Genomic DNA, 27,396 nt, shown 5'->3' on the forward strand with positions numbered 1-27,396 from the left:
TTATAATTCACAACATAGAAAAGAACATGTAAAAAAAAGTTGGTAAAGAAGATTGAAATTAATGAAATATTTTTTGAAAATGATTATTTCTTCGAAATGCAGAGCGCTACCAATGCATATGCCAGCCCATGTTCCCAACATTATGAAAGGCATTAGACAAGGGCAGCCAGTAACGTCTGGATCTGCACAGGTGAATCAACAGACTAGGTAAGCAAGCAAGAACAATAGCGAAAAATGGCAGATGGAGCAATAATAACTGACATGATCCATGATATCATGATATTTTTAGTGATATTTGTAAATTTTCTTTCTAAATGTTTCGTTAGCATGTTGCTAATGTACTGTTAAATGTGGTTAAAGTTACCATCGTTTCTTACTGTATTCACGGAGACGAGCTGTCGCTATTTTCATTTTTAAACACTTGCAGTCTGTATAATTCATAAACACAACTTCATTCTTTATAAATCTCTCCAACAGTGTAGCATTAGCCGTTAGCCACGGAGCACAGCCTCAAATTCATTCAGAATCAAATGTAAACAATATAACAGTATACAATACTCACATAATCCGACGCATGCATGACGAACACTTTGTAAAGATCCATTTGAGGGTTATATTAGCTGTGTAAACTTTGTTTATGCACTGTTCAAGGCAAGCACGAGCTCCGTGGGCGTGGAGCATGAGAATTAAAGGGCCAGTAGCCCTGAATCGGCTCATTTATAATGATGCCCCAAAATAGGCAGTTAAAAAAATGAATTAAAAAAAATCTATTGGGTATTTTGAGCTGAAACTTCACAGACACATTCAGGGGACACCTTAGACTTATATTACATCTTTTAAAAAAAAGTTCTAGGGCACCTTTAAGAGGAACCAGATAATAAACGGTGTAATTTTCAGTGTTATGGATGCAACTGTACTTTTAATTAGCTAATATCATCAGTGCCTCATCCTACGCAATCATATGCTCAAAAACAGAAAACCTGCTTTTCCTGCTCCTTACGTCATCTGGACGATGAATTGGTGTTGCCTGTAACGGAAGGCCAGGGCTGGTACAGAAGCCATGACGTTATTCCTCTGGGGCGGAACGGCGTCGCTGTTTTTCTGGACCCCTGCCTGAGCGACAGAAGGCAGATAAGTGGCTGTTTGGTTATGCAAATTCTGATCTGCTGCCCAAGAAGATGTCACTGGTTTTGACTAATTTAAAATGTAAGAGTGCAAATATAGTAGTGATGGTAGGTGTGGCCTAAATTGCACTCATTTTAATAGATAATGTTTGTCCATTGCTTGTGCTTAGAGACATGAGAGAAATGTGTCTGATTTGTTGGTTGTTACCTGATTCATGTTTGAGAAAGAAAGGTCACATGAAGGTGAATAATGATGACACGTTTTTCTTTATTGAGTGAACTAACCATTTAACACATCATGTGATGAATACAGAAACAAGAGGTTTTGGCCCATGCTAAATGCTGATGCTGAATAATGCAGAAAACATGCAGAGTGATATTGAAGTATTCTGTATTCTGAATGTAGGCTATAATTAGTACTGTTTAGCCATTGTGTCAGACAGATTCAGTTTTTTGTACCACAAGATGTTTAGATGTTAAATGCCACTCAGATGTTAATGACAATGGCCTGACTTAACATCTGGGGTGATTTCTACACAGTTTCACACTTACACCATCACTTTTACCCAGACTTGACTGTGAACTTTGTGTGCATGTTTGACAGAGTGTGTGAATGAATTCAAGCATTTACCTGGAAAGATAAAAAGTAAATGTATGGGTTCTCCTAGAAATACTCGAAAAACAAAACCCTGGGGTTACAGTATGGATTATTTAACTTAGATTTTTCCTCAAGTGATCTTCCGTTAAATTATAAATAGCATTTTTGTCACCTTTTCTGCAGTGATTCACTGAGCCCTGTAGGATATTACATGCTGTTCTTGTTGAGATTTGGTTTGTCATTTATTAGGGAGGTTGTAGGAAACAGATTTCTCCGTCCTGACGGTGATGTAGCTAGAGACCGACATTTTAACTAAGTTGTCAAAGTGACATAAAATGTTAATGCTGTGAAGGTAGTCACATATCTGTCTGAGACATCAGTTAATACCGCTGAGTTTGGAACATATTGTGCCACCCAAAACTTTTGCCACCATTTATCAAACACTTTCTGACTTTCTGAAAAGTTAAAGATGTTAAAATAAAGATAAAGATGTAAAATAAAGATGTTCATCAAAATGTAAAATTCTTTATGAAGTCATTTAGACTTAAAGGTGCCCTTGATTCAAAAATTGAATTTATCTTGGCATAGTTAAATAACAAGAGTTCAGTACATGGAAAAGACATACAGTGAGTCTCAAACTCCATTGTTTCCTCCTTCTTATATAAATCTCATTTGTTTAAAAGACCTCCAAATAACAGGCGAATCTCAACATAACACCGACTGTTACGTAACAGTCGGGATCATTAATATGTACGCCCCCAATATTTGCATATGCCAGCCCATGATCCCAACATTATAAAAGGCATTAGACAAGGGCAGCCAGTAACGTCTGGATCTGTGCACAGCTGAATCATCAGACTAGGTAAGCAAGCAATAACAACAGCGAAAAATGGCAGATGGAGCAATAATAACTGAAATGATTCATGATAACATGATATTTTTAGTGATATTTGTAAATTGTCTTTCTAAATGTTTCGTTAGTATGTTGCAAATGTACTGTTAAATGTGATTAAAGTTACCATTGTTTCTTACTGTATTCACTGAGACAAGAGTCGTTGCTATTTTAATTTTTAAACACTTGGAGTCTGTATAATTCATAAACACAACTTCATTCTTTATAAATCTCTCCAACAGTGTAGCATTAGCCATTAGCCACGGAGCACTATCAAACTCATTCAGAACCAAATGTAAACATTCAAATAAACACTGTACTTACGCGATTAGACATGCTGCATGACGAACACTTTGTAAAGATCCATTTTGAGGGTTATATTAGCTGTTTGAACTTTTTTTATGTTGTTTAAGGCAAGCGCAAGCTCCGTGAGCGGAGAGCACGAGCAATTAAAGGGCCAGCAGCCCTGAATCAGCTCATTTATAATGATGCCCCAAAATAGGCAGTTAAAAAAATGAATTAAAAAAAATCTTTGGGGTATTTTGAGCTGAAACTTTACAGACACATTCAGGGGACACCTTAGACTTATATTACATCTTTTAAAAAAAAGTTCTAGGGCACCTTTAAGACTAAAATTGCATTTTCCTCAAGGAGTTTTGCCTTTTTGTGGAGTTTTGCCTTTTATTGGTTTGATGATAAAATGATATATTTTTCTAATAATACCTGGTTAACTTAAATGCTTTTTACAGTTATCAATTAGGCGGAAACCTAAAATGATTTACTGTGGAGTCAAGATATTTATACGCTTCTTTGGGAGCCAAACCCATGACCTAGGCATTATTTGCACAGGTTGGGCTACAGGGATGCTGCAGATGTACATGTTAGGCAATGTAATATTTGTATGCGATTGATAAACTGTATTATGATATGCATGGAGAAAAAAAATCTATAGATAGTACTTTTTTACAGTCTATTCAAAGAATGGGGTTTTTGTTGAAAATTTTCCGAGGCTTTATTTAGCTGTGTATATCAGGGTGGGGTTATTCCTGTGGGGTTCATTACGGTGCTGTGATTTTCTAGCAGTTGCAAGGTCTCTCTGGAGAGTTGCGTTGGCAGGCTGCGGGTAAAAAAGTGCCTTTTTGCTCACATTTCCCCCACTCTTTTAATGAGGCTAATATCTCTGTCATAAATCTGTCCTTTATAAGTAGCCCTTCATTTTCAGAATGTTCGTTACTTTTTATCAGTTTTAATTATGATGATTCAGTCATTGCTGGTCCGAGGAGCCATACTCAGCAAATGATCCAACAAGAATAAAAATAAACCGGACCCCGCTGGGAGGACGGTTTGTGCCAACCATTCCACCTTCAGTCAGAGACGGTGACGCTCTGGATATCTGTTAGATCATTATGGCTTTCAGTCACCATTCTGGTGTAATGGTTCTCACCACTGATGGAAAACAGCAACATGTTGGTAAACAGAAAGCATTGTCAGTATTATTTGTCTACATGAATACCCTCTTTTCAAATCCCCATTCATTTCCAGGAACAGAGCAGAAACTCAGAGAAAGACGCTTCTCAGAGACCAGAAATTCATCACTGTAGACTGACATCTTCCAGTCAGATTTATTGTTAATGTTTACATTTTCTGATGATGGTTGCTCATGCAAAACAGTTGTGGGTGGTTAAGGTTTTAGTGCATTGTTATGGAGTTTCAAAGGTGTTTGCTTGTGCTGTGCTAGTTTGCTAGAGCCGAGCAACAATTCTTTTTGATATTTTGATGAGTATATTTGTCTTAAAGGGCTAGTCCACCAAAAAAAAAAAAAAAAAAGGTCATCAGTTACATGTCGTTCCAAACTCATAAGACTTTCATTAATCTTGGTAACACAAATTAAAGGGTTAGTTCACCCAAAAATGAAAATTCAGTCATTAATTACCCTCACACACCCATAAGTCCTTCGTTCATCTTCAGAACACAAATTAAGATATTTTTGATAAAATACTGAGACCTGCATTACCAACAAGATAATTTCCTTTTCCAATGCCCAGAAAGGTACTAAAACATATTTAAAACAATTCATGTGACTACAGTGGTTCAACCTTAATATTATAAAGCAACAAGAAAAAAAAAAAGAAAAAAAAAAACGTCTTTATTCAACAATATCTAGTGATGGCCGATTTTAAAACTACTGCTTCATGAAGCTTACAAGATTTGCAATTTTTTTGTTTTGAATCAGTGTATCAAACTGCCAAAGTCACGTGATTTCAGTAAACGAGGCTTTGTTATGTCATAATTGTTTCAAAACGTTTCAAAATTTTAGTGGTAACTTTGGCAGTTTGATACACTGATTCGAAACAAAAGATTCATAAAGCTACGAAGCTTCATGAAGCAGTGTTTTGAAATCGCACATCACTAGATATTGTTGAATAAAGTTGCTTTTTTTGTGCACAAAAAGCTTTCTTGTCGCTTTATAATACTAAGGTTGAACCACTGTACTCACATGAACTGTTTTAAATATGTGTTTAGTAGCTTGAAAAAGGAAATGATCTTGCTGACAATGCAGACCTCACTGAGCCATCGGATTTTATCAAAAATATCTTAATTTGTGTCCCGAAGATGAACGAAGGTCTTACGGGTGTGGAACGACATGAGGGTGAGTAATGACATAATTTTCATTTTTGGGTGAACTAACCCTTTAAGATATATTTTAAATTAAATCTGAGAGATCCACACAACTACAACTTTGTTGCTTCAAAAAATTCATAAAGAGAATGTAAAACTAATCCAAATGAATCGAGCGGTGTAGTCCAAATTTATTTCCTATAGAAATCTATTTCCTTATAGAAACTTTTTGGCATAAAGGGTTCTTTAAAATTGAGTTAAGACCCCTAGGGTTCTATAGAACTCCACTGAACATTTTTTTCTGGTTACAAATTTGAGTAATAGTAATGCTGCCAATAATTAAAAAAAAAAAAAAAAAAAAAAAATTAATTTTTTGAACTTCCACACCAATATCAGTAATTTCCATGTCTTACTTTTATATATATGCTGGGGATTCAAATAGCTGAGATGATCCTGACACCTGCAGTATATACAGTAAACACATTGACACATTTAAATGATTTGTGTGAGGGATTTTGCTACTTGGTGCAAGGTTGTCAGGGTTGAACGTTGTGAACTTTGTCATTTTTATGGCCGAGACAAATAAGCAAATCTGCAGAATGTAAATCAGCTTCACTAGGATGATGCTGGAAACTTGAGAAAGTCTGCCAGCAGAGAACTTCTGCAAATCTGCTGCGACATACAGTTTCTTCGTCCTCACTGCTCTTTACTTTGTATTTTACCATTTCAAAGAGATAACAGTAACATGTATGATTTTGAAATCTGAGCAGATATTTGCCTTTTGGCATGTTGTGTCATTTGTCTGAAAGAATGAACGGTGTATTCATTCTTCTTGTTGTATGGAACTGAGTTTTGAGTTTTCATATACAGGTTTTGTAAACATAGTGTGCTTTGTAACATGAATAGCTTTCAGGCATAGTTTTAACAGCTCCTGCGAAGATCATATCAATGTCATTTTGACTTTGAGGTTTGTTGTTGCTCACTGGAAATCAAACTGTTGACAAGTTATTTTTGACATAAAAATAGTGAATGCATTTCTAAGAGGCCTGCTGTCACTGTCACAAAAAAAATAGAACTTAAACTTAATTATAAATTCTAACCTGATTATTTAAACAATCACAAATAAATGAACAGGATACCAAACCAGATGGAAATAAAGATACAGAGAGAAATTAAAAAAGGATGCATTTCATGGATGCATTTTTTATTTATTTTATTTAAAGGGGACCTATTATGCCTCTTTTCACAAGATGTAATATAAGTCTCTGGAGTCCCCAAAACGTGTCTGAGGTTACAGCTCAAAATCCCCCACAGATCATTTATTATAGCTTGTCAAATTCGCCCCTATTTGGATGTGAGCAAAAACACGTCGTTTTTATGTGTCCCTTTTCCAAAAGAGGGCGGAGCTTTAACAGATCGCACTTCGGTTGCTCAACAACAACAAAGCTGGAGAATCTCACGCAGCCAAAATGAGGATTGTAAGTTACAGTGTTCAGCCTTACATCATTCAAACCGGAGTCAGACACTGATGGAGAGACTCAGGAAGAAGTTACAACTTTTAGAATGAAACTGGACGTTTCTACGGAGCCCCGCACATGACATGCAAGAAAAAAACTAAATCGTGTGCTTGAAGTATTAATTCGTTCCCTCGATTTATAAATCATGTGTATGATTTATAAATCAAGGGAACACAATTTATACTTATTTATTTATTTATGTACTACATTGTATGAATGACCCAGCTATGTAAATGACACAACAGCTACATTTGCTTAAAGTGTATATATTACTGTGACAGAGACTGACTCAGGTCACATCCATCAGTGAACTGTTGATCTTTACCTCTAAGCATCATTCTGTTAGGAGGAAAATCTCTCTAATTATAGCCTGTCAGAAAAGAGGCAGAGGATTAGACCCTTTAAAAGGAGACTCTGACATAAAGGCTCTATTTTCTTTCTGATGAGGCCTAATCAGAGAGGTGTAATCTGAGAAAATGGCTGTGGATGATGATAATGGTCAATCTGTGCTGTTTGTTGCTGGATATAATCACGTTATCTATTTTCCTAACACCTATCAGGTGAATTGTGCAATTTTTTTCAATGTTTAATCACTTTCTACTGTCCCAGGTTATTATGCAGAGACTGTAATTAAGTTATTAGTAGGTTGATTTCGTGTATAAACACGTCGCCCAGCTTGGCTCCATCAAGAACGTGTCTGTTTGTCTAACCAACTGAATACATTGTTTTTTCAGTTGATACTAGTGGTGCAAAAACGACACACTTCTCCTTTAGGAAGCAATAAAGATCTTGTTTTTATGATCCAGTTACCTGCAGGTTAACCGTTTTGTCTGTCTTCCTACCCAGTGTCCATATACAGACTACATTTTCTGAAAAGACTGTACGATGAAAGTGTTAGAGGAAAATGTGTAAAGACAATGCATCTCTTGGAATTGAATTAGATTTCCAGATCAAATCTCTCAGAGACAAAGAAACTGAAGATTTGCTTACTTGGAGGTAAGCACAACAGACTGACCCAGAAGTGATATATAGACCCAGCATGGATGCTAGAGGGAGAGTATTTTCTGAGATAGGATTTCTAAAATGGGAAGATTGCAGGACTGAGGAGGAATTTGGGCTGATTTCAAGTGCTTTAGAAAGCTCATAGTCACCTCTCTCGGCTCTCATTTGTTCTGTTTTGTTGTTCGGCGTTCAAAGATAGTAGTTTAAAAGCTTCAAACTGGAGACATAAACACAATCAGGAAGATGTTAAGTCCCTTTCACATGACTTACGTCAGAGATTCAACACACAAAATGCACTGCAGATAGTTCCATGGAAGGGCAGATTTACCATGTTTTGACATCGACTTTCTGCTGTGCATTATTTTTTTCTTTGTATGTTGTGAAATGCCTTTGGCGTTGTGTATTACACAACTCTTGACCTAACTCTTGGTGAGCTTTAAGGAGTGGTAACCTGTCAACAGTACTTTAAGACAATATTTCCACCTGATCTAGTTTTGTTTGTGTAACCTAATGTGTTATGTGAGCTGAACTCTAACATCTAATTTTATAGTAATTCCTTTAAAGAATATATATTAACAAAATTAACTGGAAATAAAAATGTTACATGGTCAAAAAACAGCATTGCACCAATCTTAAATCAGTCATTGCAGGAAATTATGCCACCATTAGCGTGATTATTGGACCTTCAATTTCAGAGTTGTTGGAAATATTTAAATATTATTGTATACTTTATTCACAGTTATTAACTTGTGTTAGCAATTTGACCCGCAACACAAAATTGAGTTGCCAGAAATACTGCGGTTGAGGATATTTTTTTGAAATTTTGTGACAATTTCTCATTTAGGGTCATAAACATGCCTGCAAAGAGGTGTTGTGGAATGCGTTTTCAAAATTTCTGGCGATTTTGATGCTCATGGGTCACCCCAGCTGCTCAATTTGGTCCACAACATAAAAACTGTACCCAGAATTCGAACCTAATAAATAACATTAATTACATTAAAGGTGCCCAAGAATGCTTTTTCACTAGATGTAATATAAGTCTAAGGTGTCCCCTGAATGTGTCTGTGAAGTTTCAGCTCAAAATACCCCATAGATTTTTTTAAATTAATTTTTTTAACTGCCTATTTTGGGGCATCATTAACTATGCACTGATTTTTTCAGCGCGCCACCCCTTTAATTCGCGTGCTCCCTGCCACACGAGCTCTCGATTATATTACAGCACATTTACAAAGTTCACACAGCTAATATAACCCTCAAATGGATCTTTACAAGATGTTTGTCATGCATGCTGTATGCATGCTTCGAATTATGTGAGTAAAGTATTTATTTTGATGTTTATATTTGATACTCTATGAGTTTGAGGCTGTGCTCTGTGGCTAACGGCTAATGCTACACTGTTGGAGAGATTTATAAAGAATGAAGTTGTGTTTATGAATTATACAGACTGCAAGTGTTTAAAAATGAAAATAGCCACGGCTCTTGTCTCCGTGAATTCAGTAAGAAACGATGGTAACTTTAATCACATTTAACAGTACATTAGCAACATGCTAACGAAACATTTAGAAAGACAATTTACAAATATCACTAAAAATATCATGCTATCATGCTATCAAGTTATTATTGCTCCATCTGCCATTTTCGCTGTTGTTCTTGCTTACCTAGTCTGTTGATTCACCTGTGCAGATCCAGATGTTACTGGCTGCCCTTGTCTAATGCCTTTCATAATGTTGGGAACATGGGCTGGCAGATGCAAATATTGGGGCGTACACCCCGACTGTTACGTAACAGTCGGTGTTATGTTGAGATCTGCGTGTTTTCCGGAAGTCTTTTAAACAAATGAGATTTACATAAGAAAGAGAAAGCAATGGAGTTTGAAACTCATTGTATGTCTTTTCCATGTACTGAACTCTTGTTATTCAACTATGCCAAGGTAAATTCAAATTTTGAATCTAGGGCACATTTAATTACATTAAACTTACATTAATTTAAAATCACTTTTTTAACTTGAATAAAATCAGTTAATTTAGATATTATACTGCAGCAAACTTTTTTTAGATCAACATTTTTTTCAGTGTGAAAACGCTGATGCAAATCATGCGAAAGGGCCTTTAGACTTATTTACAAAAACTCTGATAAAGGAGTGATTTCCATCTGCGCAGCCGAGCTTTGGGTTTAATGATTGGGAGGCTTCATTTATATTTTATGGAAATTTCACGTTTCCTCAAGCATTATCTAACTGCTTTTGCAGCAATGTCCGGCTAATTTCCCTCTCTCTTGCATTAAATTACTTGGTAGAGAGCTTATGTGTCACATTCAATGGAAGCGTCGTAACATTGTCACAGCAGTAAACCATAATGTATGAACAAGCTACTTCTCTAAGAGTGTTTTCCCCCATGTTCTTGATACATAGTGGAGAATGTTTCCACACAGCAATCTCCAGGGAATGATGTCACATTGCACACATTGTGCGTGTCAGTACATTCAGTACGTATATGTAATATAGCTTAGAAGCTGCGCACATGGGATGGCAGAGCAGCTCCCCGAGGCAGCATTTTCCACTTGCTTTCCTCATGATTTTTCCTTAAGGATTCAAACAATCTCTGTTTTAGCCACTGCAGCTGCTCTTCCACATGGCACGGACACACTAATGGCAATTGTTTGAATCACCTCAACAACAGCCTATAGTGAATTTAGGTTGATTTCGATGCGAGAGCTCAAGATGTTTGCAACTTAAAGTCGGCATGAAACGGAAGTTGCAAGAATCTTTTCTTCCCTATAACCCAATGAAATGGCTTCTTGAACAATTAAAAAAATATAGGATGGGACTTGATTTTGTCCATTGGTAACTGATTGGATGGTTGTGGTTTGGTATTGGTGGATCTCATGCGAGTGACAGGTTGCCCCGCCCTCGCCCCAGTAAACACGTCATCAGAGAAGATGAGATGTTGCTGTAAGAGAGAGGGAAAGTTATTAAAAAATGCTGGATTAAAACCAACCCAAGTTGGGTTGAAAATGTACAAACCCAGCAGTTGGGTTAAATGTTTGCCCAACATGCTGGGCAGTTTTATTTAACCCAACTATTGTTTAAAAATTACTATATATCTGGCTTAAAATGAACCCAAAATAGGTTGGAAATTAAAAATCTGACAAATACCCTTATGTCGTTCCACATACGTAAGACATTTGTTCATCTTCTGAACACAAATTAAGATCTTTTTGATGAAGTTTAGTGGTAAATTATGTTTTTTTGCACAAACAAAGCACTCGCTTCGTTTCATAAAATTGAGGTTAAACCATTGGAGTCACATGGATCACTTTAATGATGTCATTCCTACCTGAAAGTGGTAGTTGCATTGGATCTCTATGGAGAGACAGAAGGCGCTCAGACTTCATCAAAAATATCTTAATTTTGTGTTCTGAAGATGAACAAAGGATGTGGAACAACACGAGGGTGAGTAATAAATGACAGAATTTTCATTTTTGGTTGAACTAACCCTTTAACCAACTGTTGGGTTAAAACAACCCATTCGCTGGGTTTGTCCATTTTCAACCCAACTTGGGTTGTTTTTAATGCAGATACATGTTTTTAATGCATGTTTTAGAGTGCAGATTCTTTTTTTTTTTAATAAATAATGAAGTGCACGGATACACCATTTACAATAAATACTGAGGCATTCCATAAAAAAACAAGAATTGTCCATTTTGATTTGATGGTGAGTTTAAAGTCAACATGAAATGCCACTCCCTTTTTTACTTATATTTTTTTAGTAAAACAAGATATTCCATGAAAAAAATGTGGACAGGATTTGATTTGTTCAGAGTAAGAGCAGGAATTTGCATTAGAAAATTTTAAAAGGAGTCTGTTTTAATTTCATGTTGACTTTAAGGACAGAGCTTCAGTGTTGCCTCAAATTTTCTGGAGTAAAATGACTCAAACATGATGTCAACCTCACCAATTTTCAACTTCAACTCTCCTTTTTCATGATAACTTACAGATGCATCATTCATATTAAGAGCAAAAGTATGAAAATGAGTAGTGTCAGTTGGATTTGTTGTTGATTTGTAGTGAGTGGAGGCACCATACTGATCAGTAAATCCTTGCTACAGTATACACTGAGCTGAGAGATCTGTTGTGGTAAGAAGGAGATCCAACCAGATCAACATCAACTTGCAAACCCCAGGGTTCTTCCATAATCTCACTCCACCAGCTAGCATCAAGCATATAGTCCCTAAATCCTATGTTTCTTACTTTATTCTTCTAGTACGAGCCTCTGCTATGTTGGATATCTGCTATATATGATATATGATATGCGCCTAAATAAAAAAAATCATTACTGGATGCCTTATAAATTGTGAGTGTCAGGGGACGTCTTATGTGGATTTGTAGAGCAGTGGGTCACATCTCTGGAGGTCCAGGTCTTCAGAATTTATGAATGCTCAGCACAGCATAAATGCTCATTCTGAAGCCATAATGCATCATTTAAGGTGACTATACTGTAATGCTTCATTTAAAAAGCATGTATTCCTGCATTTGATCAGTATGTGAAGGTGTTTAAAAGATTTTGGTGAATCTGATTTAACCTTCTATTACATTACATTTTGGAGATGTAAAACATCACTTTTTTGCCCCCCTTCCATTTCACCAGTTATGATATTCATGCTGTGCATATTTGCCTGTGATAATCTGTAACCATAGTAACACAGGCTTGTGTAATTTGGTGATGTTAACAGTGCATGAGCACTGTGATAACACAGATGAGCACTACCCTATATTCAAAAACAGTGAGTGTAGCCTCATCTCAGTTTGGTATTTTTAACATGGGAGAGAGACAAGGAATAAAAATAAACAAGAAAAATGGTCACAGTTTCTTTTTTAGAGTTCAGATTTGACTGGCAGGTTTCATATTGCATATTCATAAAACCATTGAAGGTGAGGGCAACCTTGGTGGAGGTAATACTGGTAAACAGGTCATTGGTGGTGATCTCAATATATGTTGTGGATACTACAGATCTACAAAATCAATGTATTGACAGCATCTAAAACATTACATTTTTTATGAACAACCATAGAGACAGATTAAATTTATACAAATCCTTTAAAGTGTTTAGAATATTTAATAATATATTGGTTTATTTTATTGTTCATAATATTATTAATATTAAATTAGATTAAGTAAATGTGATGGTAATAGTTACAAACGCTGGCGGTTTAAGTTTCAAGCACTTTTCAGAAGATTTGTAATTACTGTGTTCCTGTCCTTGATTCTTTTATTTTATTTATTCACGATAAAACACGGTTTCACTCAACGGTTCTGTGTATCACTACACAACACCCTTAGCAACCACTCTTAGCAACGTAAACTGTATGTTCTCAATTGATATTGTTCATTGAAGAAATGAATTATGAGAAAAAGATAGAGTGAGCGAGTTTATTACCTGCACTAAGATTTAGCATTTTCCTTCAGGTCAGTCCTAGTATGTTCATAATAAAAAATCTGCGAATGTCCAATGTATTATCTTGTCCTTTTAACAGTTAAGGGGTTTTCCCGTGACTGACAGCGTTAGTCAAAGCATTTGTCAGTTGTTCCGTGTTCACAACAATTCAGTTTTTTCAATGTAAAAGTCTTCACTACTGACTGACACCCTCATAAAGACAGTCTTTGCCACCATCTAATGGCATAATAATGTAACTTCTGGTGCTGTTCACGGTCAGGGACTATTTTTTTCGGCGGAAGGAAGGCTTTTCATGTTTACTTCATGAAAGTTGCATTGATACATATTTTTGGCTTTAATATTTGTATTGTGTGGTGACCATTTTATAAAAGCAATAAGGTACTTACCACCTGACATTGACATTAACACCTGTCAACCCGCCAAATGCAGGTGGATTTCATATTGGTGTGTAACACAATCACTCCTACTAGCCACTTTGGTGGGTTGAACTATATATATAATATATACATTTTTCATTTGTATTCATTTAAAAAGGCATCTGCAATAATAAAAGTGCAATGTAGTATTGTCAAAAATATAGATTTTTTGATACATATTGATACCGAAATATCTGAAACACTTCTAAAACTTATTTTCCACAGAATAGATAGATGATACCAGCTGTGCTTTCTCACTTTCTCATCTCTCCAACAGCGAGTTGACACACAAACCCGCCTCCCCTCACTCACTCGTTTCATTTGCTTCCGGATGATTATTGTTGGTGTTACAGGACTTGAATTTTGGTGTGGGATTATGCGTATCGCACATAATTTTACTCATTCCTGCAGATTTTGTGCGTGCAAATAAAGTACTAAATTGAGTTATTTTCCACTGCTTATTGCTCTTAAACAGTCAAATACTCACAAAATAATGTCAAAATGCCAGTCTTGGCGAGTATTCATGTAAACATAGTCAGTTATGTTTTAAGTGAACGTAAACAGTTGAGAAAGAAAACGCATGTGTACAGTATAATGGATCTGCGCGTCAGGTCTTAAAGGGACAGCAGCGTAATATACCTGCTTCAGATATATGAGATAATATAAAAAATATCTATATGGTAGTTGTCAAAATTGTGGCAAATGAAAATGTGGCTTTGGAACTTTTTGTAACTTTGGAAATCCACTAGCCACAATGAATTAAGCAAAAAAGTTAATGTCAGGTCCTGTTTGTATATAAAAGATTTTAACATTTTAGATGCTATCAGTGTGTTGATATTGTGCATTTCGCATAACCTGATATTGCTGAGTTCAACATGTTCCTGGGTCAACATTTTTGTTCATCCTGGAACAACATTCAAATCAACTAATCAGATTTGAGGGACAAGTTTACAGATTATGTCAAGTTTAGGCTTCATGAATTGGTGCTTCCACATCAGTGTTATTCATCTATCATTTCCCTTATAACTTATGGGTAGGGTTAGGTTTAGAGGTAAGAATAGGGTTAAGACTAAATTTTCAGACTAGAATGTTGTTCCAGGATCAACAAAATATGTTGACCCAGGAACGCATCTAACTTAGCAATATCAGGACGTGCGTATATTTCAGTGTAGTAAACTGTTTCGAAAGACTGCTGTGATTGTTTAATTAGTTTGTTAATTCAACAGTGATTCAAACCTGGGACGTTTCATTGGTCCCTTTTGATTTTGACTGAGGTAATTTCCATCCTATGAACCTGATGGTACTTGCTTTGAGTTTGCAGTACTGTAACAGTAATAAGTGTCAAATGATCGTGAGGTTGTGCAGATAGATTAGTGTGGTCTCTGGTGGTTTTTGGTGTGAGCTTTGACAGTTTTTGGAGGCTGGCAGATGCATTCCCTGCAGAATGTCAATTTATGTTGGTTGTTTGTCAATACTTGCTTCTTGAAGTGTTGCTGCCATCTCACACCTCTCACAATAAGGTACATTTTGAAAGACAAGAGCCTCTCCATAATGTCCATACAACTTCTGGATAATACAAACATACAGATTATATCTCAGGAGATCCTCTTCTGTCCACGCATAACAGTAGCTTAGCTTGGAGTGCATGTCTAATCATCCAAAACAAATGCCTTGTTTACTCATAAGAGACTAGATTTTTGTATGGTATTGAGGAGAAACCAATCATGTGTGGACATAATAGCATTCAGTCACAGTAGTCTTCACATGCTAGAATCATATTTCTTGGTTCCGTTTTATATATATATATAATATATAAAATATATATATATATATATATATATATATATATATATATATATATATATATATATATATATATATATATAATGTGTATATATGTGAAATGCATGAACATGAGAAGCCACTCAAGCAGACACTTTACACTTATGCTTCAACTAATTCTTTTAGACATTGAGACCCTTAGGGACAAACTGCTATCGTGAGTAGGAGCTTGCAACAACAAATTCTCCATGGTGGCTGAGTTCGACCCCTTCTGCTCAGCTGTTTCACTGAGGAAAAGTATGTCCTTCTGCTCACCATAAACTCAATTCAAACTTGCAGTGAAATGAGTTTCCTTTAATCTTATACCATAAAGTGACTCTCTAATAAACCTTTATGTGAATAGTTATATGATAATCTTGATCCAATAATGACTGAACATGGTAAACATAGCGTAAAGCTCGTCAGCCGAATGACATGCGTTCATTCATAAAGAAACCAGCTAGACAAAGCTTAAGAGCTTGTCTTATTTGCATGCAGTTACTTTGTCAGTTTGAGGTGAAAGTGCCAGACCTGAATCACACTTTCACCTTATGACTATGTGTAAAAGTATTTCCTTTTCTGCATGATCAGTTGTCAACTGAATTCCTTTCTCCCCAAATTAGACACTTGCATAGACCAGTTTTATGCTTTTAAGTTATATTTTTATACAGGGGCGTAGGAGCGATTTTGAACCTGTGGGGGACAGTAAATGCCAGGGGGGTTCGGGGGAAATTCCCCGGATTTATATATATATATATATATATAAGCCACTTAAATGCTAATTTCTAATGACTTTTGTGAACGGAGTGCAGTGTTTCCCACAGGATTTTGTGAGACTGTGGTGGGTGGACATCGTTCCTCTAGGGGGGTCCGGGGGCATGCCCCCCCGGAGGAAAATTTTGTACATTTTAAATTTAAATGCATAAATCTGGTGTATTCTGAGAGCAAAATTACGTGACTAGATCAATAAAGAAATTTGTTCTCTTGTAAACAATTTTGTGCTCTAAAAGTAATTTATTTATTGGTGATGGTAGGGCACATTAGTCATGTACACAACATATAGTAGGCTAAATGATAGTTCATAAGTGGTCAAACATGTAGAGTACACATTTAAACCATTAAAAATATGTAGCAAAAGAGGTTACCTTTGTTGAATTAATTTATTAGTGGGAGCCTGTATCTTTGATTTGTTAACCAATCCAGAATGCACTAAACACAATATCTCATTATAGAGAAAAATAACAAATTAATAAAATTATATTCATAAGCTGACCAATAAATAAATAAGTAAACTAGGCGAGTATATAATTCAGCAGCAAAAAATATTCTAGCCTAAAAACTTTGCACAGTAATTTTATAAATCCAAATGTTAATAAAAAGTTTAAAATTACTATTTGTATTATGAAATTAGATTTATATGTAAATAATTATAAGTATTTATATTAATGTAACATTAAAAGACGCTTATTTTAAATGTATTGTGCAGCTTTTTAATGGGGCAACAAGCTATAGATACGACAGAACAAAATAGGCTATTAATAATCTTTCAGTGTGCAAAACCATGATAATATGAAACGCTTCAAAACAACAGCAAAAAACCGCTAATGCGCATCCCGGGTGCAGAATGATGCGCTTGAAGCAATATCGAGTCAGAGCGCGCAGTTGTGCTGCGCATTGAAAAGTTCACGGTACAAAGAGAATCCCTGTGTACAGTTTATTAATCATATGTTTCTTTCATTTTTAAATTCCAGTTATTGTGCGTGTGATTCAATTCATAGTCCTTGTGTTGTGCGATCTAACAGACATCCTGTAGCCAGTATGATGACATCGTTCAGAAACAGCAATAAACTCCAGCAAGATAAAGTCATTTTATGCAAATCCACAGCTCTTTATCTACATATCAAGTATTATAATGGGAATATATCATATTGGAGAGTTTTACCGTGCTGACTGTCGTTACCGAACGCGACGCGCTGTTTAAATGCTGAATGATTGACAGCTGTAGCGGAGGGAAGACGAGTTTCTGACCGTGAACTTATCGATGTATATTTCTTCTGTCCCTCACATGAAGCTATGGAATGGCTTCAGATGACTTTGAATATAGTGCACGAAAACTTAATTGGTGCTAGTCTACTTATTTTGCTCTGTCTCCCACTTTTGCCATATAAAAGAGCGCAATTTACGGTGTGTGTGTGTGTGTGTGTGTGTGTGTGTGTGTGTGTAACCATAGCGACAAAACGACCAACTTTCGGAACCTGCACTTAAGCCTATAATTTCGTTTTTAAAAATTTAATTATGCATTTAAAAGTTGCAGAATGGATTAATTTGGAGACTCTGAAATCGGCAGAGATAGGCAGGCAATGCAAAACAAAATCTGACATTGGGAAATAGTGAGGGGGACAAAACTTAGATTTTGAAATGTGGGGGGGACGGCTCCTACGCCCCTGTTTTTATATAGCCTGTATATGTTTTATAGTGCCTGACCATTCTTTTCTTTGACTTTGCTTAACCATACTTAACCAGCCCATTCCTTTAGTTGCTGAACATTTATGGACAAATATCCATATTCATTAGTTATTTTAATGGTGCCTTGGACAAATGATCTAAATGATAACCATTATTATTTTGCTATAATCAGAGCGACAGGAAAAGTGATCTAAAAAACACGTTATGTTCTTAATATTTGCTCTTATGATACTAAATGGCCACACCCCTACAAACGACTGTCAGATTAACGCGCATTCTTTCTCTCACGCGCGCTGTGCTCACCCTCTCTCTCTCTCGTTCGCGCGCGCATCTCCATCATCCTCTCGCTACTGAGAAAAAACCCGCCAGCGCGAAACAGATGGGAAGGCATCCGCGGAATTTGCGACCGTTACCGTGCAGAGAATAAGCGTCAAAACTTAACGGACACCGACAAGAAGTTCAGTTCGTCCAGAAGACTTCTGGACTGAGAACTTGAGGACATTTCACGTTTATTTACGACTATAAAAGTAAGTTTTGCATGAATGACACCGTGTTGAACAGAACTTAAGTGTGTGCAGTGAGTTAGTACGTAAAATCCGTCGAAGAAAAGCTTTTTGTAGGCTTTATTCGACAAATAATAACTTTAAAGCGCAGAACAATGTTAAACGTTACACGGTATACACTCACTGTTTTGGTCACACTTTACATGTGTGTTCATGTTGCAGTGCAGTGTAATTATATAAGTAGTGAGTAATACCAGCATAGATACAAAATAGACATCAAAATGAACAAAACTGTTCAGCTTTATTTATATATTTATTTAATGTGATGTGCTGCATGAAAGCCGCACTGCCTCGGGAGGCTTGTAATACTGTTTTAAATCAAATTATTTTTGTGTTATTATCTTAAAATGCAACAATATTCTATATAATAGGCTAAATAATATAGTATAATTGATTTATGTTTAATAATAATGATACTGTAAAGTCATATATGATTTCTTTGAGTAGCTTATTCTGAGGGTCTTTATTCGACGTCTTGATGAGAGTATAATATTCACAAAGTTGCTCATTTTAGTCTAATAAATTATACGAAATAGTAACTGGTAAACGTTGGACTACTTGTTGAAAGAAGAGTCGTGTGAAACCGTCAGCCACCATAGGGGTGATAGACACATGCATTCATTCATAATAAAGACACAACTTAGTAGTCAAAAAGATTCTGTTTTTGTTTTTTTAGAAAGGCGAACTTCATCACATTTTCTTTATACTCATGAATTATTAAAGTTGACCATCTTTCTCGTGCTTCATGGTCAGTTGTTGACACAAAATACCCCTCCCCAATCCAATTTGTCACTTTTAACAAGTAATAAAGTGATATTATTTCTATATAGAAATATATTTTATAGTGATTGACCCATTTTTTCTTTTATTATGAAAAAAACTTAACCAACTCACCACCACTTATTCTGTAGTTTCCTAAACATAAATATTTATTATTCATCAATGTAAATTATTCATTAATTGTTTTATTGATTCCTTGCATTTAGTGCCCACATAATGTAAATGATAATAGCCATTATTATGTTGTTCCTGATATCCATTAGAGTGGTACTGAGATGGAAAATAGAATAAAGTAGTGTTTGCATATTCATTTTCTTAGTTCTTGTCATTTTCACTTTGCATGATGTGATAGTCTATTAGTGGCTGTATAAAATAATGTTGAGTTATGCCACATGATAATAGTATATGAGTATTTGAAGATGTACCATCTTTCCCTTCTGCTTACAAATGAAACCAGGTAGGACTGGGTCATGAGTCATAACTATCTAAGTTAGTAGTACTCAAATTAAGTGTTTCATGTGGGCTGCGCAGATAGCGTTGCTGTCCGTGGTGCTGAAACGTGGCTGGTATACAGTACTAATCCGGTGATGAACACCAGAGTTCCTCTATAGTGTTGGACCATGAGCTGAGAACTGACAACTACTTCTGGATAGTTGCATCAATTATTAATATTGCAGACATTGCCACATGTCACTCACTCACTCTTCTGCCCATGCATAACTGTAGCTGCTCTGCTGAAAGTGCATATCAAGCTAATCAGAAATGACATTGATAGTTGTATGACAGTAAGCATGATTAATAAGAAAAAAATGATTCATACATGGTTTAGCGCTTTCATGATTATTTTTTCTGAGTTTGAGAATTTATGCAGATGTTGAGTTAGCCCTTAATAGCATATATGGGATCCAACTCTGTGTCTCATGTGGTCTTTTAGCAAGCGCTTGTGGGAAACTGTTGACCTCTTTTGTCGCTCAGCTTGTGCATGCTGCTTAATGAGTGTTCTTTGACATGAGTAATGAACATTGCATTGTTTTAATTAGATTACATGTACCCTGAATTGTATTTTACAGACTGTGAATACATTTATTACATCCAGTGGCGATGGAGTAAACTCACTCATCTCATTCTGGCAGATCCCTGACTTCTTTTCTGAGATCTTCTACCAGAACAAAGTCATCCCCTATCATTTTCCCCCTGAGAGATGGATTTTAACTTTTGACATGACACAAATATTATCACACATTTATAAAGGGTCCTGAACTGTAATTTGAATTATGGAACTGGGAATTCTTGGTATGTGAGCAGGATTTAAAGGTTTTGTATGGCTAGAGTTGATTGAACACTGCCTTCAAGTAAATGAAATACTGCCACTTTTATTGATAGGAATGGTAGAGAGAGGACAGGGAATGATATGGAGAAGAGGAGGAATGGGATCACAAAATGCTGCAAGATACATGTCGCCTACTAACCACTATGGTGTTGGAGCACTTGCACTAAGCCGCGGCTCCTAAGTGAGTTTGTGGTCTGACTGACTGTATTCCAGTAAGTAGATCCAGACAAATGTTGCAATAAAGTGGACAGCAGTTTAAGCCAGCAGTAGCTTGGCCATGTAGGGATTTCTGCTGGGAATCAGATCAGTATTTTTATGCACAGCATTCTCCAGTTTTGATTGTACCTAAAAATGACACTGTTCATTTTGAAACTTGGCTGATTTATTGCCTTATAAAAGGCAGTAACACTCAAAGACTTTTCGTAATGAATCAGTTCACTGCATAAGGTCTGACATTGCTTTTTTCATCTCTAAGCAATCCAAATGCGTTTAGATTACCATGCTTATTCACTGTTGCTTTGATTTTAATACATACTGTAGGCAGAAGCACATTGATTGCACTCTGGCTCAAAAGCATTGGACGGTGTCAAGATATAAGAACAGCTTTTGTGATAAGGTGAATCTATACATACTGTATGCTGTAAAGAATTAGTTCACTTCTGAATGAAAATTTCCTGATAATTTACTCACCCCCATGTCATCCAAGATGTTCATGTCTTTCTTTCTTCAGTCAAAAAGAAATTAAGGTTTTTGATGAAAACATTCCAGGATTATTCTCCTTATAGTGGACTTCAATGGTCTCCAAATGGTTGAAGGTCAAAATTAGTTTTAGTGCAGCTTCAAAGGGCATTAAACGAGGAATAAGGGTCTTATCTAGCAAAATGATTGGTCATTTTCTAAAAAAAAAAATACAACTGTGTATGCTTTATAAACTCAAATGATCACCTTGCAAGTGCTTCCACCATTCCGCTTTCTGTATTCTTCAAAAAGCTTACGCTGTATGTCCTACGCCTTCCCTATTCTGCTTACGGAAAAAAACAGAACTGGCGCCGCATTCCTTTCCGTAAGTTGAATAGGGAAGGCATAGGACATACAGCGTAAGCTTTTTGAAGTATACGGAAAGTGGAAGCACTTGCAAGGCGATCATTTGTGTTTATAAAGCATATACATTTGTATTTTTTTAGAAAATGACCAGTCGTTTCACTAGATAAGACCCTTATTCCTCATCTGGTGTCGTTTAAAGCCCTTTGAAGCTGCACTGAAACTGTAATTTTGACCTTCAGCTGTTTGGAGACCATTGAAGTCCACTATAAGGAGAATAATCCTGGAATGTTTTCATCATAAACCTTAATTTCTTTTCGACTGAAGAAAAGAAAGACATGAACATCTTGGATGACATGGGGGTGAGTAAATTATCAGGAAAATTTTATTTGAAAGTGGACTAATCCTTTAACTGGATTGTCTGGGAAACAATCCAGACAGAAAAGCCTAAGAAACTGCATCTGTATGACCATGAAAAGGTGCATTTACACAGGCAGCCTACGGCTTTTCAGAAGCATATATGAATGCATTTCCATAGAAAATTCAACTGCAGAAATAATACTATGAAATGAAGTTATGAGTATAGAAATAAAAATATGAAACTATAAATGATAAATAATTAAATACTGTTATGAAAATTGCAAAAAACTCCACTGTTTCATTTACACAGAAGGGGCTGTTCACACAGAATGTGTTCTGGTGTCCATCTGTGCTATTTTTATTGTTTTTTTTTTATGTAAACATAGATGGATAAATGCTAGATGGATATCTTGCACCATTAGTGGCAAGAATTTCAAGTTAAAAGAAATTAAACTTTGAAAAGTTTCCAGAGACACCCCGTTCTGTTCCATTGTGCTGCTCAGTGCCTCACGGTTGACAGCAAGAACATGTGTGAACAGCTGCTTAGGAGGGTCAGAGCTGGCATGTATCAGTACGGCTTTTATGCAACATTATCCTTTACGCAAAAATTTAGAAGTCATGGAGCAATCTTAATTTATGTGTGCACACAAGTTTTAACCATAAAATGTAACCCTTTAGTCACTGCAGAAAAAAAGAAGACAACACTCTTGGCATGTCATCAACCTGAAACGGTATAGTTTATGCAAAATTTCAGCCGTCAAGTCACCTTTATTTATATATCGCTTTTTACAATATGATGTTTTATTAACAAAGTTCGTGAGGAGCAGGTTCAGAATTAAGATAATTAGCACAAGTGGAAAGCATTCAGCTAATCAATTCAACCAACAACAAGAGGTATATATACTATAGACTTACCTCTGTTCATTGACAGTTTATCAGCATTCCTCCACCACCCCATCTCCTCACTTCTAGTTCTATCTATTATTACCACATCCGGGGGGAGTACTCTGGGTTCGGGCCAAAATTCCAAGCTCTGAGCCCTCCCCCCGGACAGCACGCCAAATACACAAAACTTTACTCTGTTTATTTAAATGTGTATGTGAACTTGTGAAGTAGATTGTTTCAAAGCAGCTTTACAGTGATAACAGGAAAATAATGTAACAAAGGTTTTTTTGGCTGTACAGCAGCTCTAGAAGAAAACAGTGTCATTGTCCAGCTTAAGTAAGTTCAGTATTGATTCGTTTCCATTGTAAAAATCATTAGTTATTAATTTAGTTAATTTATCTACACAGCAGCTCTGGAGAAAACAGTGATGTCATCGTCCAGTTCAGTTCAGTTCAGTTCGCAGACAATGGTGTCAATGCAGGCAGATCAATCCATGCTAGTGTCCCCGACTAAGCAAGCCAGAGGCGACAGAGGCAAGGAACCCAAACTTCATCAGGTGACAAAATGGAGGGAAAAAAAAACCTTGGGTCAGTCGGGGGGCCAGTTCACCTCTGGCCAACAAACAGTGCATAATTTTTGATTAAGGTAGCATTTCAGGTCAGAAGTCAGGTTGGGTTCTGAACATTCAAAATATGTAAATTCAGTTCCATCAGGTTGAAGATCGGATTCATCACGCTGATATGGTGACAGGTTTGTTGAGGATCTGTGCCACTGGCTGTCGTGTCGATTAGGCCTTCACAGGGGATGGTCTATTTGACACAATCTCTGCTGACACTTCAGGGATGTGCTGTGGTTGTGTTTAGGTGCAGATCCTCGACCTGATCTGGATGCGACCCGGATCCGGCTGACTACGGTAGAACTCTAGCTGCTGCATTTTGGACCAGCTAGAGTTTGTTTATTAAGTGTGCAGGGCAACCACCCAGTAGAGCATTACAATAATCTAGCCTTGAGGTCATGAACGCATAAACTAACTTTTCTGCATTTGTCATTGAGAGCATATGTTGTCATTTAGATATACTTTTAAGATGGAAAAATGCTGTTTTACAGATGCTAGAAATGTGGCTTTCAAATGAAAGATTGCTATCAAAGAGCAAACCCAGGTTCCTAACTGACGACGAAGACTTAACAGTGCAGTCATCAAGGAACCAGTAAGCTCATTTGTATATTTCTTTGTAAGCCATTAGTGTTCAAGACCTCACTCAATAGTTAACTGACCCCTGGGACACTCTGTTTGCATTCCTTTGACCTTTCCTGAGAGATAACAACCAGAGTGAACCTCTTGCTCTCTTGTCTCCAAGAGTATATTGATCTGGTGGTGGTACTAAAAAAAATCACACAAAGCTGAAAATGTCACAGCATCAGCAATAGCAGTATTATTTTGTCTCAATGAATGATTGTGTGTAAAGTAGCTTCTGTTAGCCAGGATCAAACCAGAAATCCTCAGCTAACTTGTATTTAGTGCATTTTTCTAGTTCTTACAGTAATCAGCATAAACAGTGATTAATTTGCATTCTGCTAATGGTGTTGGGAATTAAGTGGTGTAATAGTTAAAGCTTCATTGGGTCATATGCATAAAAGTCACTGAAACAAAGTGCACCAGCCTTGGTCGTGTGATGATTAATAGAGATTAGATGTTTTCATTCCCTTGTTCTTTATGATTTAAGGTAGCCAGCCATTATTAACGGCAGCACTGTGCCTCATGGGGAGAGACTACAAGAGGTCATGGATTTTACTTTAGTGTAGTAAATGTGACAAATTAATCTACAGTTTAGTTGTGGCAGGTTTTATTAAGGTGACGATTCTATTCAGTTCTGCACCATTGACTAGGACATAAGATTTTAGCTTTGGTAGTATTGAATATGTCCCAGCTGAAAGATATTTTAGGCTGCAGGCATTTTCTGCTTGTGGGGACAAAGTGATGTGTCCAAAATGGTCCATCAACACTTGTGTGTCAGTCATCTTTTGGCAGAGCATCCTATTCTCCAATAGTAAAAAGAAGAATAAAGACATATATATGGTCAGTAACATTGATTGAAGGTAATGGGTCCTTTCATTTTCTCAAACACGAACAACATAGCCTTTCAATGACGTCAAGACTTTCTCAGAGACAAAAGGATAGTAGAATATAGCTGAAGCATGGCTCTCTGCTGAAAGGGTTACTTGTGGTATGAAGCAACTTCAAAGCTCCACTCCAGCTGATAGCCCCCATAAATAGCGAATTTGAAGGGGAATTTTAAATCAAAAATTGATTAATATTTCACCTCCGCATTGATTCATGCTGCCACTGAAGACATTTTCATCTCTCTGAATCGTTTGTATGAAGAATTATGATGACTTTATTCCCATGATTCATGACATCATCTCAGCATCACATCTTTTCTCACATGCTTTTTAAACTTTTTTTTTATTGTGCAGTTTTTTTTCATGTTGGTTTTTAAGACAATCTTGCTAGGTACTGAGCAGTATAGCCAGATTAATCTCCCTATTTTAAAAGAATTAGCCTTACAAATTAACAAAATTTAAAAATAAGAAGGAATGACAGACCATTTAGGCCAAAGTAGAGGTGGGCGATGCAACCAAAATCTTTTCACTTTATTTTATTTCATTATTTTATCTTTGTTATTAAAAATAAAAACAAAGATGCAAATTATAAATAACAGTACAAATACAATAAAAGTAATCGCGTTGGAAAGATCATGCGTGATGTAGGTGGAAGTACAGAGCAAGTGTTTACAAAGCGAACGTGCAAAGACTATGTCAAATGGCCTTTACCAAAAAAGGTAAAACTATGATGTTGGACGATTTTGAAGTTGGAGGAGAAAACAAGATGGAGTTGTTTTTTTTCGCTAGATAAGACACTTATTGAAACTGGAATGTTTTCCTCAAAATCCTTAATTTCTTTTCAACTGAAGAAAGAAAGACATAAACATCTTGGATGACATGGGGGTGAGTAAATTATCAGGAAATTGCTATACAATGCTATACATGTTTGGTATCATTTGAAATGTCTCAGTGCGACTGGTACAAAGGTCTCATTCCCACAGAAGCAAACCAGAAGGTAATAAAGGTGTTAAGATTTCAGAGATATTTTGCTCTCTGTAGTGGGTGAGTCCACCTTCACAGGGTCTTTCATCCAAATAGCCTTCTGGTCCCAAAAGGTGTAAACTCAGTCTAGGACCCTGATTAATGCAAATTCCCATTGTGAACACATGTTTCTATTTGAAAGAAGTTTCTGTCTTGGTCTGAGTATTTAAAGAGATGTGGCAGGAGGCTCAGGGCGCGATTCTGGAGTCAGATCAGCCCACACTGAGTGTCCAGGACACTCAGCAATGTGCATTTTTCTAATGTCAGGTATACATCTTTACTCTATTTCTGAGCATTTGATGTTTTGTATTGATCATCTTTGAATTGATTATGTAATTGGCATTATACATTTACCTGACTAATAAATTGTTACATTTGGTTTTATTCTGACTTACTCTGAAATTATTTTCTCAAGTAGATTAAGTGAAGACTTATGTTGCCGCAGATCTCCGTCCAGGGTTAAGTACATACTAGATCTCACGTTATATGGAGCATAGAGCACATCAAGTGAGATTCTAGATTTCTGACTAACTGTTCGACTTTAGTTAAGTTGTTATGCAGTTGCTTATAGGGGGCTACATGGGTACCTTTTAACAATTGCAAGCATGGATGGCATTGTTAAATTGCTTTAGCCATAACCTCTGGTTACTGTCTCAGCTTTATTCAAGTTGTTATATCTTATTAACCATAGTGGGCTACATGGGTACCTTTTAACAATAGCAAGCACCTAAATTCTAACCTAAATTTGAGGTCATATTAAAATGGAGTCAGATAATAGTTTAATTGGAATTAAACTTCTTTGCCACATTGAAAAGACCAAATGCGCAAGAAACCTTCCCCGCCCTATGGGAAACCACCTTTGGGCCTATTTGGCGGGCACTTACAGTGCAATAAGGCGCAAAGGAGAACTTAGTTCAGTACTCACACGCTGTGTAAGCACTCAGAAAATCTTATCTCAGAGCAGTGTGGAAATAAAAATATAACCGGCAAGGCTTTAAAACACATTCAAATAATAAACTTTTGTGATGACGAACATTGTGATGTTATAGAACTGCAATGTCACATGAGTGTAACCCTACCGCTGTGTTGCTAAACATTTGATATGAATGTACGTCACATTGTACATTATGTTGGGATGGAGCGTCAGAACTGCAACTGAATGCAATGTAGCATATTATTACATTCTCTCTTCAAATGTAGATCATGGAGACATTTTAATCGTTCACAATCTAAAATCAAACATCACACACCCCTACATCACTGTCAGTTTAAGTTAGAGAACTACAAGAAATGTAGTTAATAAGACTAGCTATAAGAACAACTACTATAGATATAACAACTGTTTTAATTTTTTGGATGAATCAGAAAGCCTGTTTAATCCACT

The 27,396-nt window shown here is 36.3% G+C and overlaps 1 protein-coding gene across 1 annotated transcript in view; it reads left to right on the forward strand.

Moving 5' to 3' along the window:
• Positions 1-18,220: 18,220 nt before the first annotated feature.
• Positions 18,221-27,396, forward strand: part of camkvb (CaM kinase-like vesicle-associated b) — a 52,488-nt gene continuing 43,312 nt past the window's right edge. The window contains exon 1 of the mRNA XM_048173051.1: positions 18,221-18,436. The gene's annotated coding sequence lies outside the window, so the exon portion shown is untranslated. The remainder of the gene's footprint in view (positions 18,437-27,396) is intronic.

The sequence above is a fragment of the Megalobrama amblycephala genome, linkage group LG21, assembly GCF_018812025.1.
Source record: "Megalobrama amblycephala isolate DHTTF-2021 linkage group LG21, ASM1881202v1, whole genome shotgun sequence".
In the NCBI taxonomy this organism is placed as follows: Eukaryota; Metazoa; Chordata; class Actinopteri; order Cypriniformes; family Xenocyprididae; genus Megalobrama; species Megalobrama amblycephala.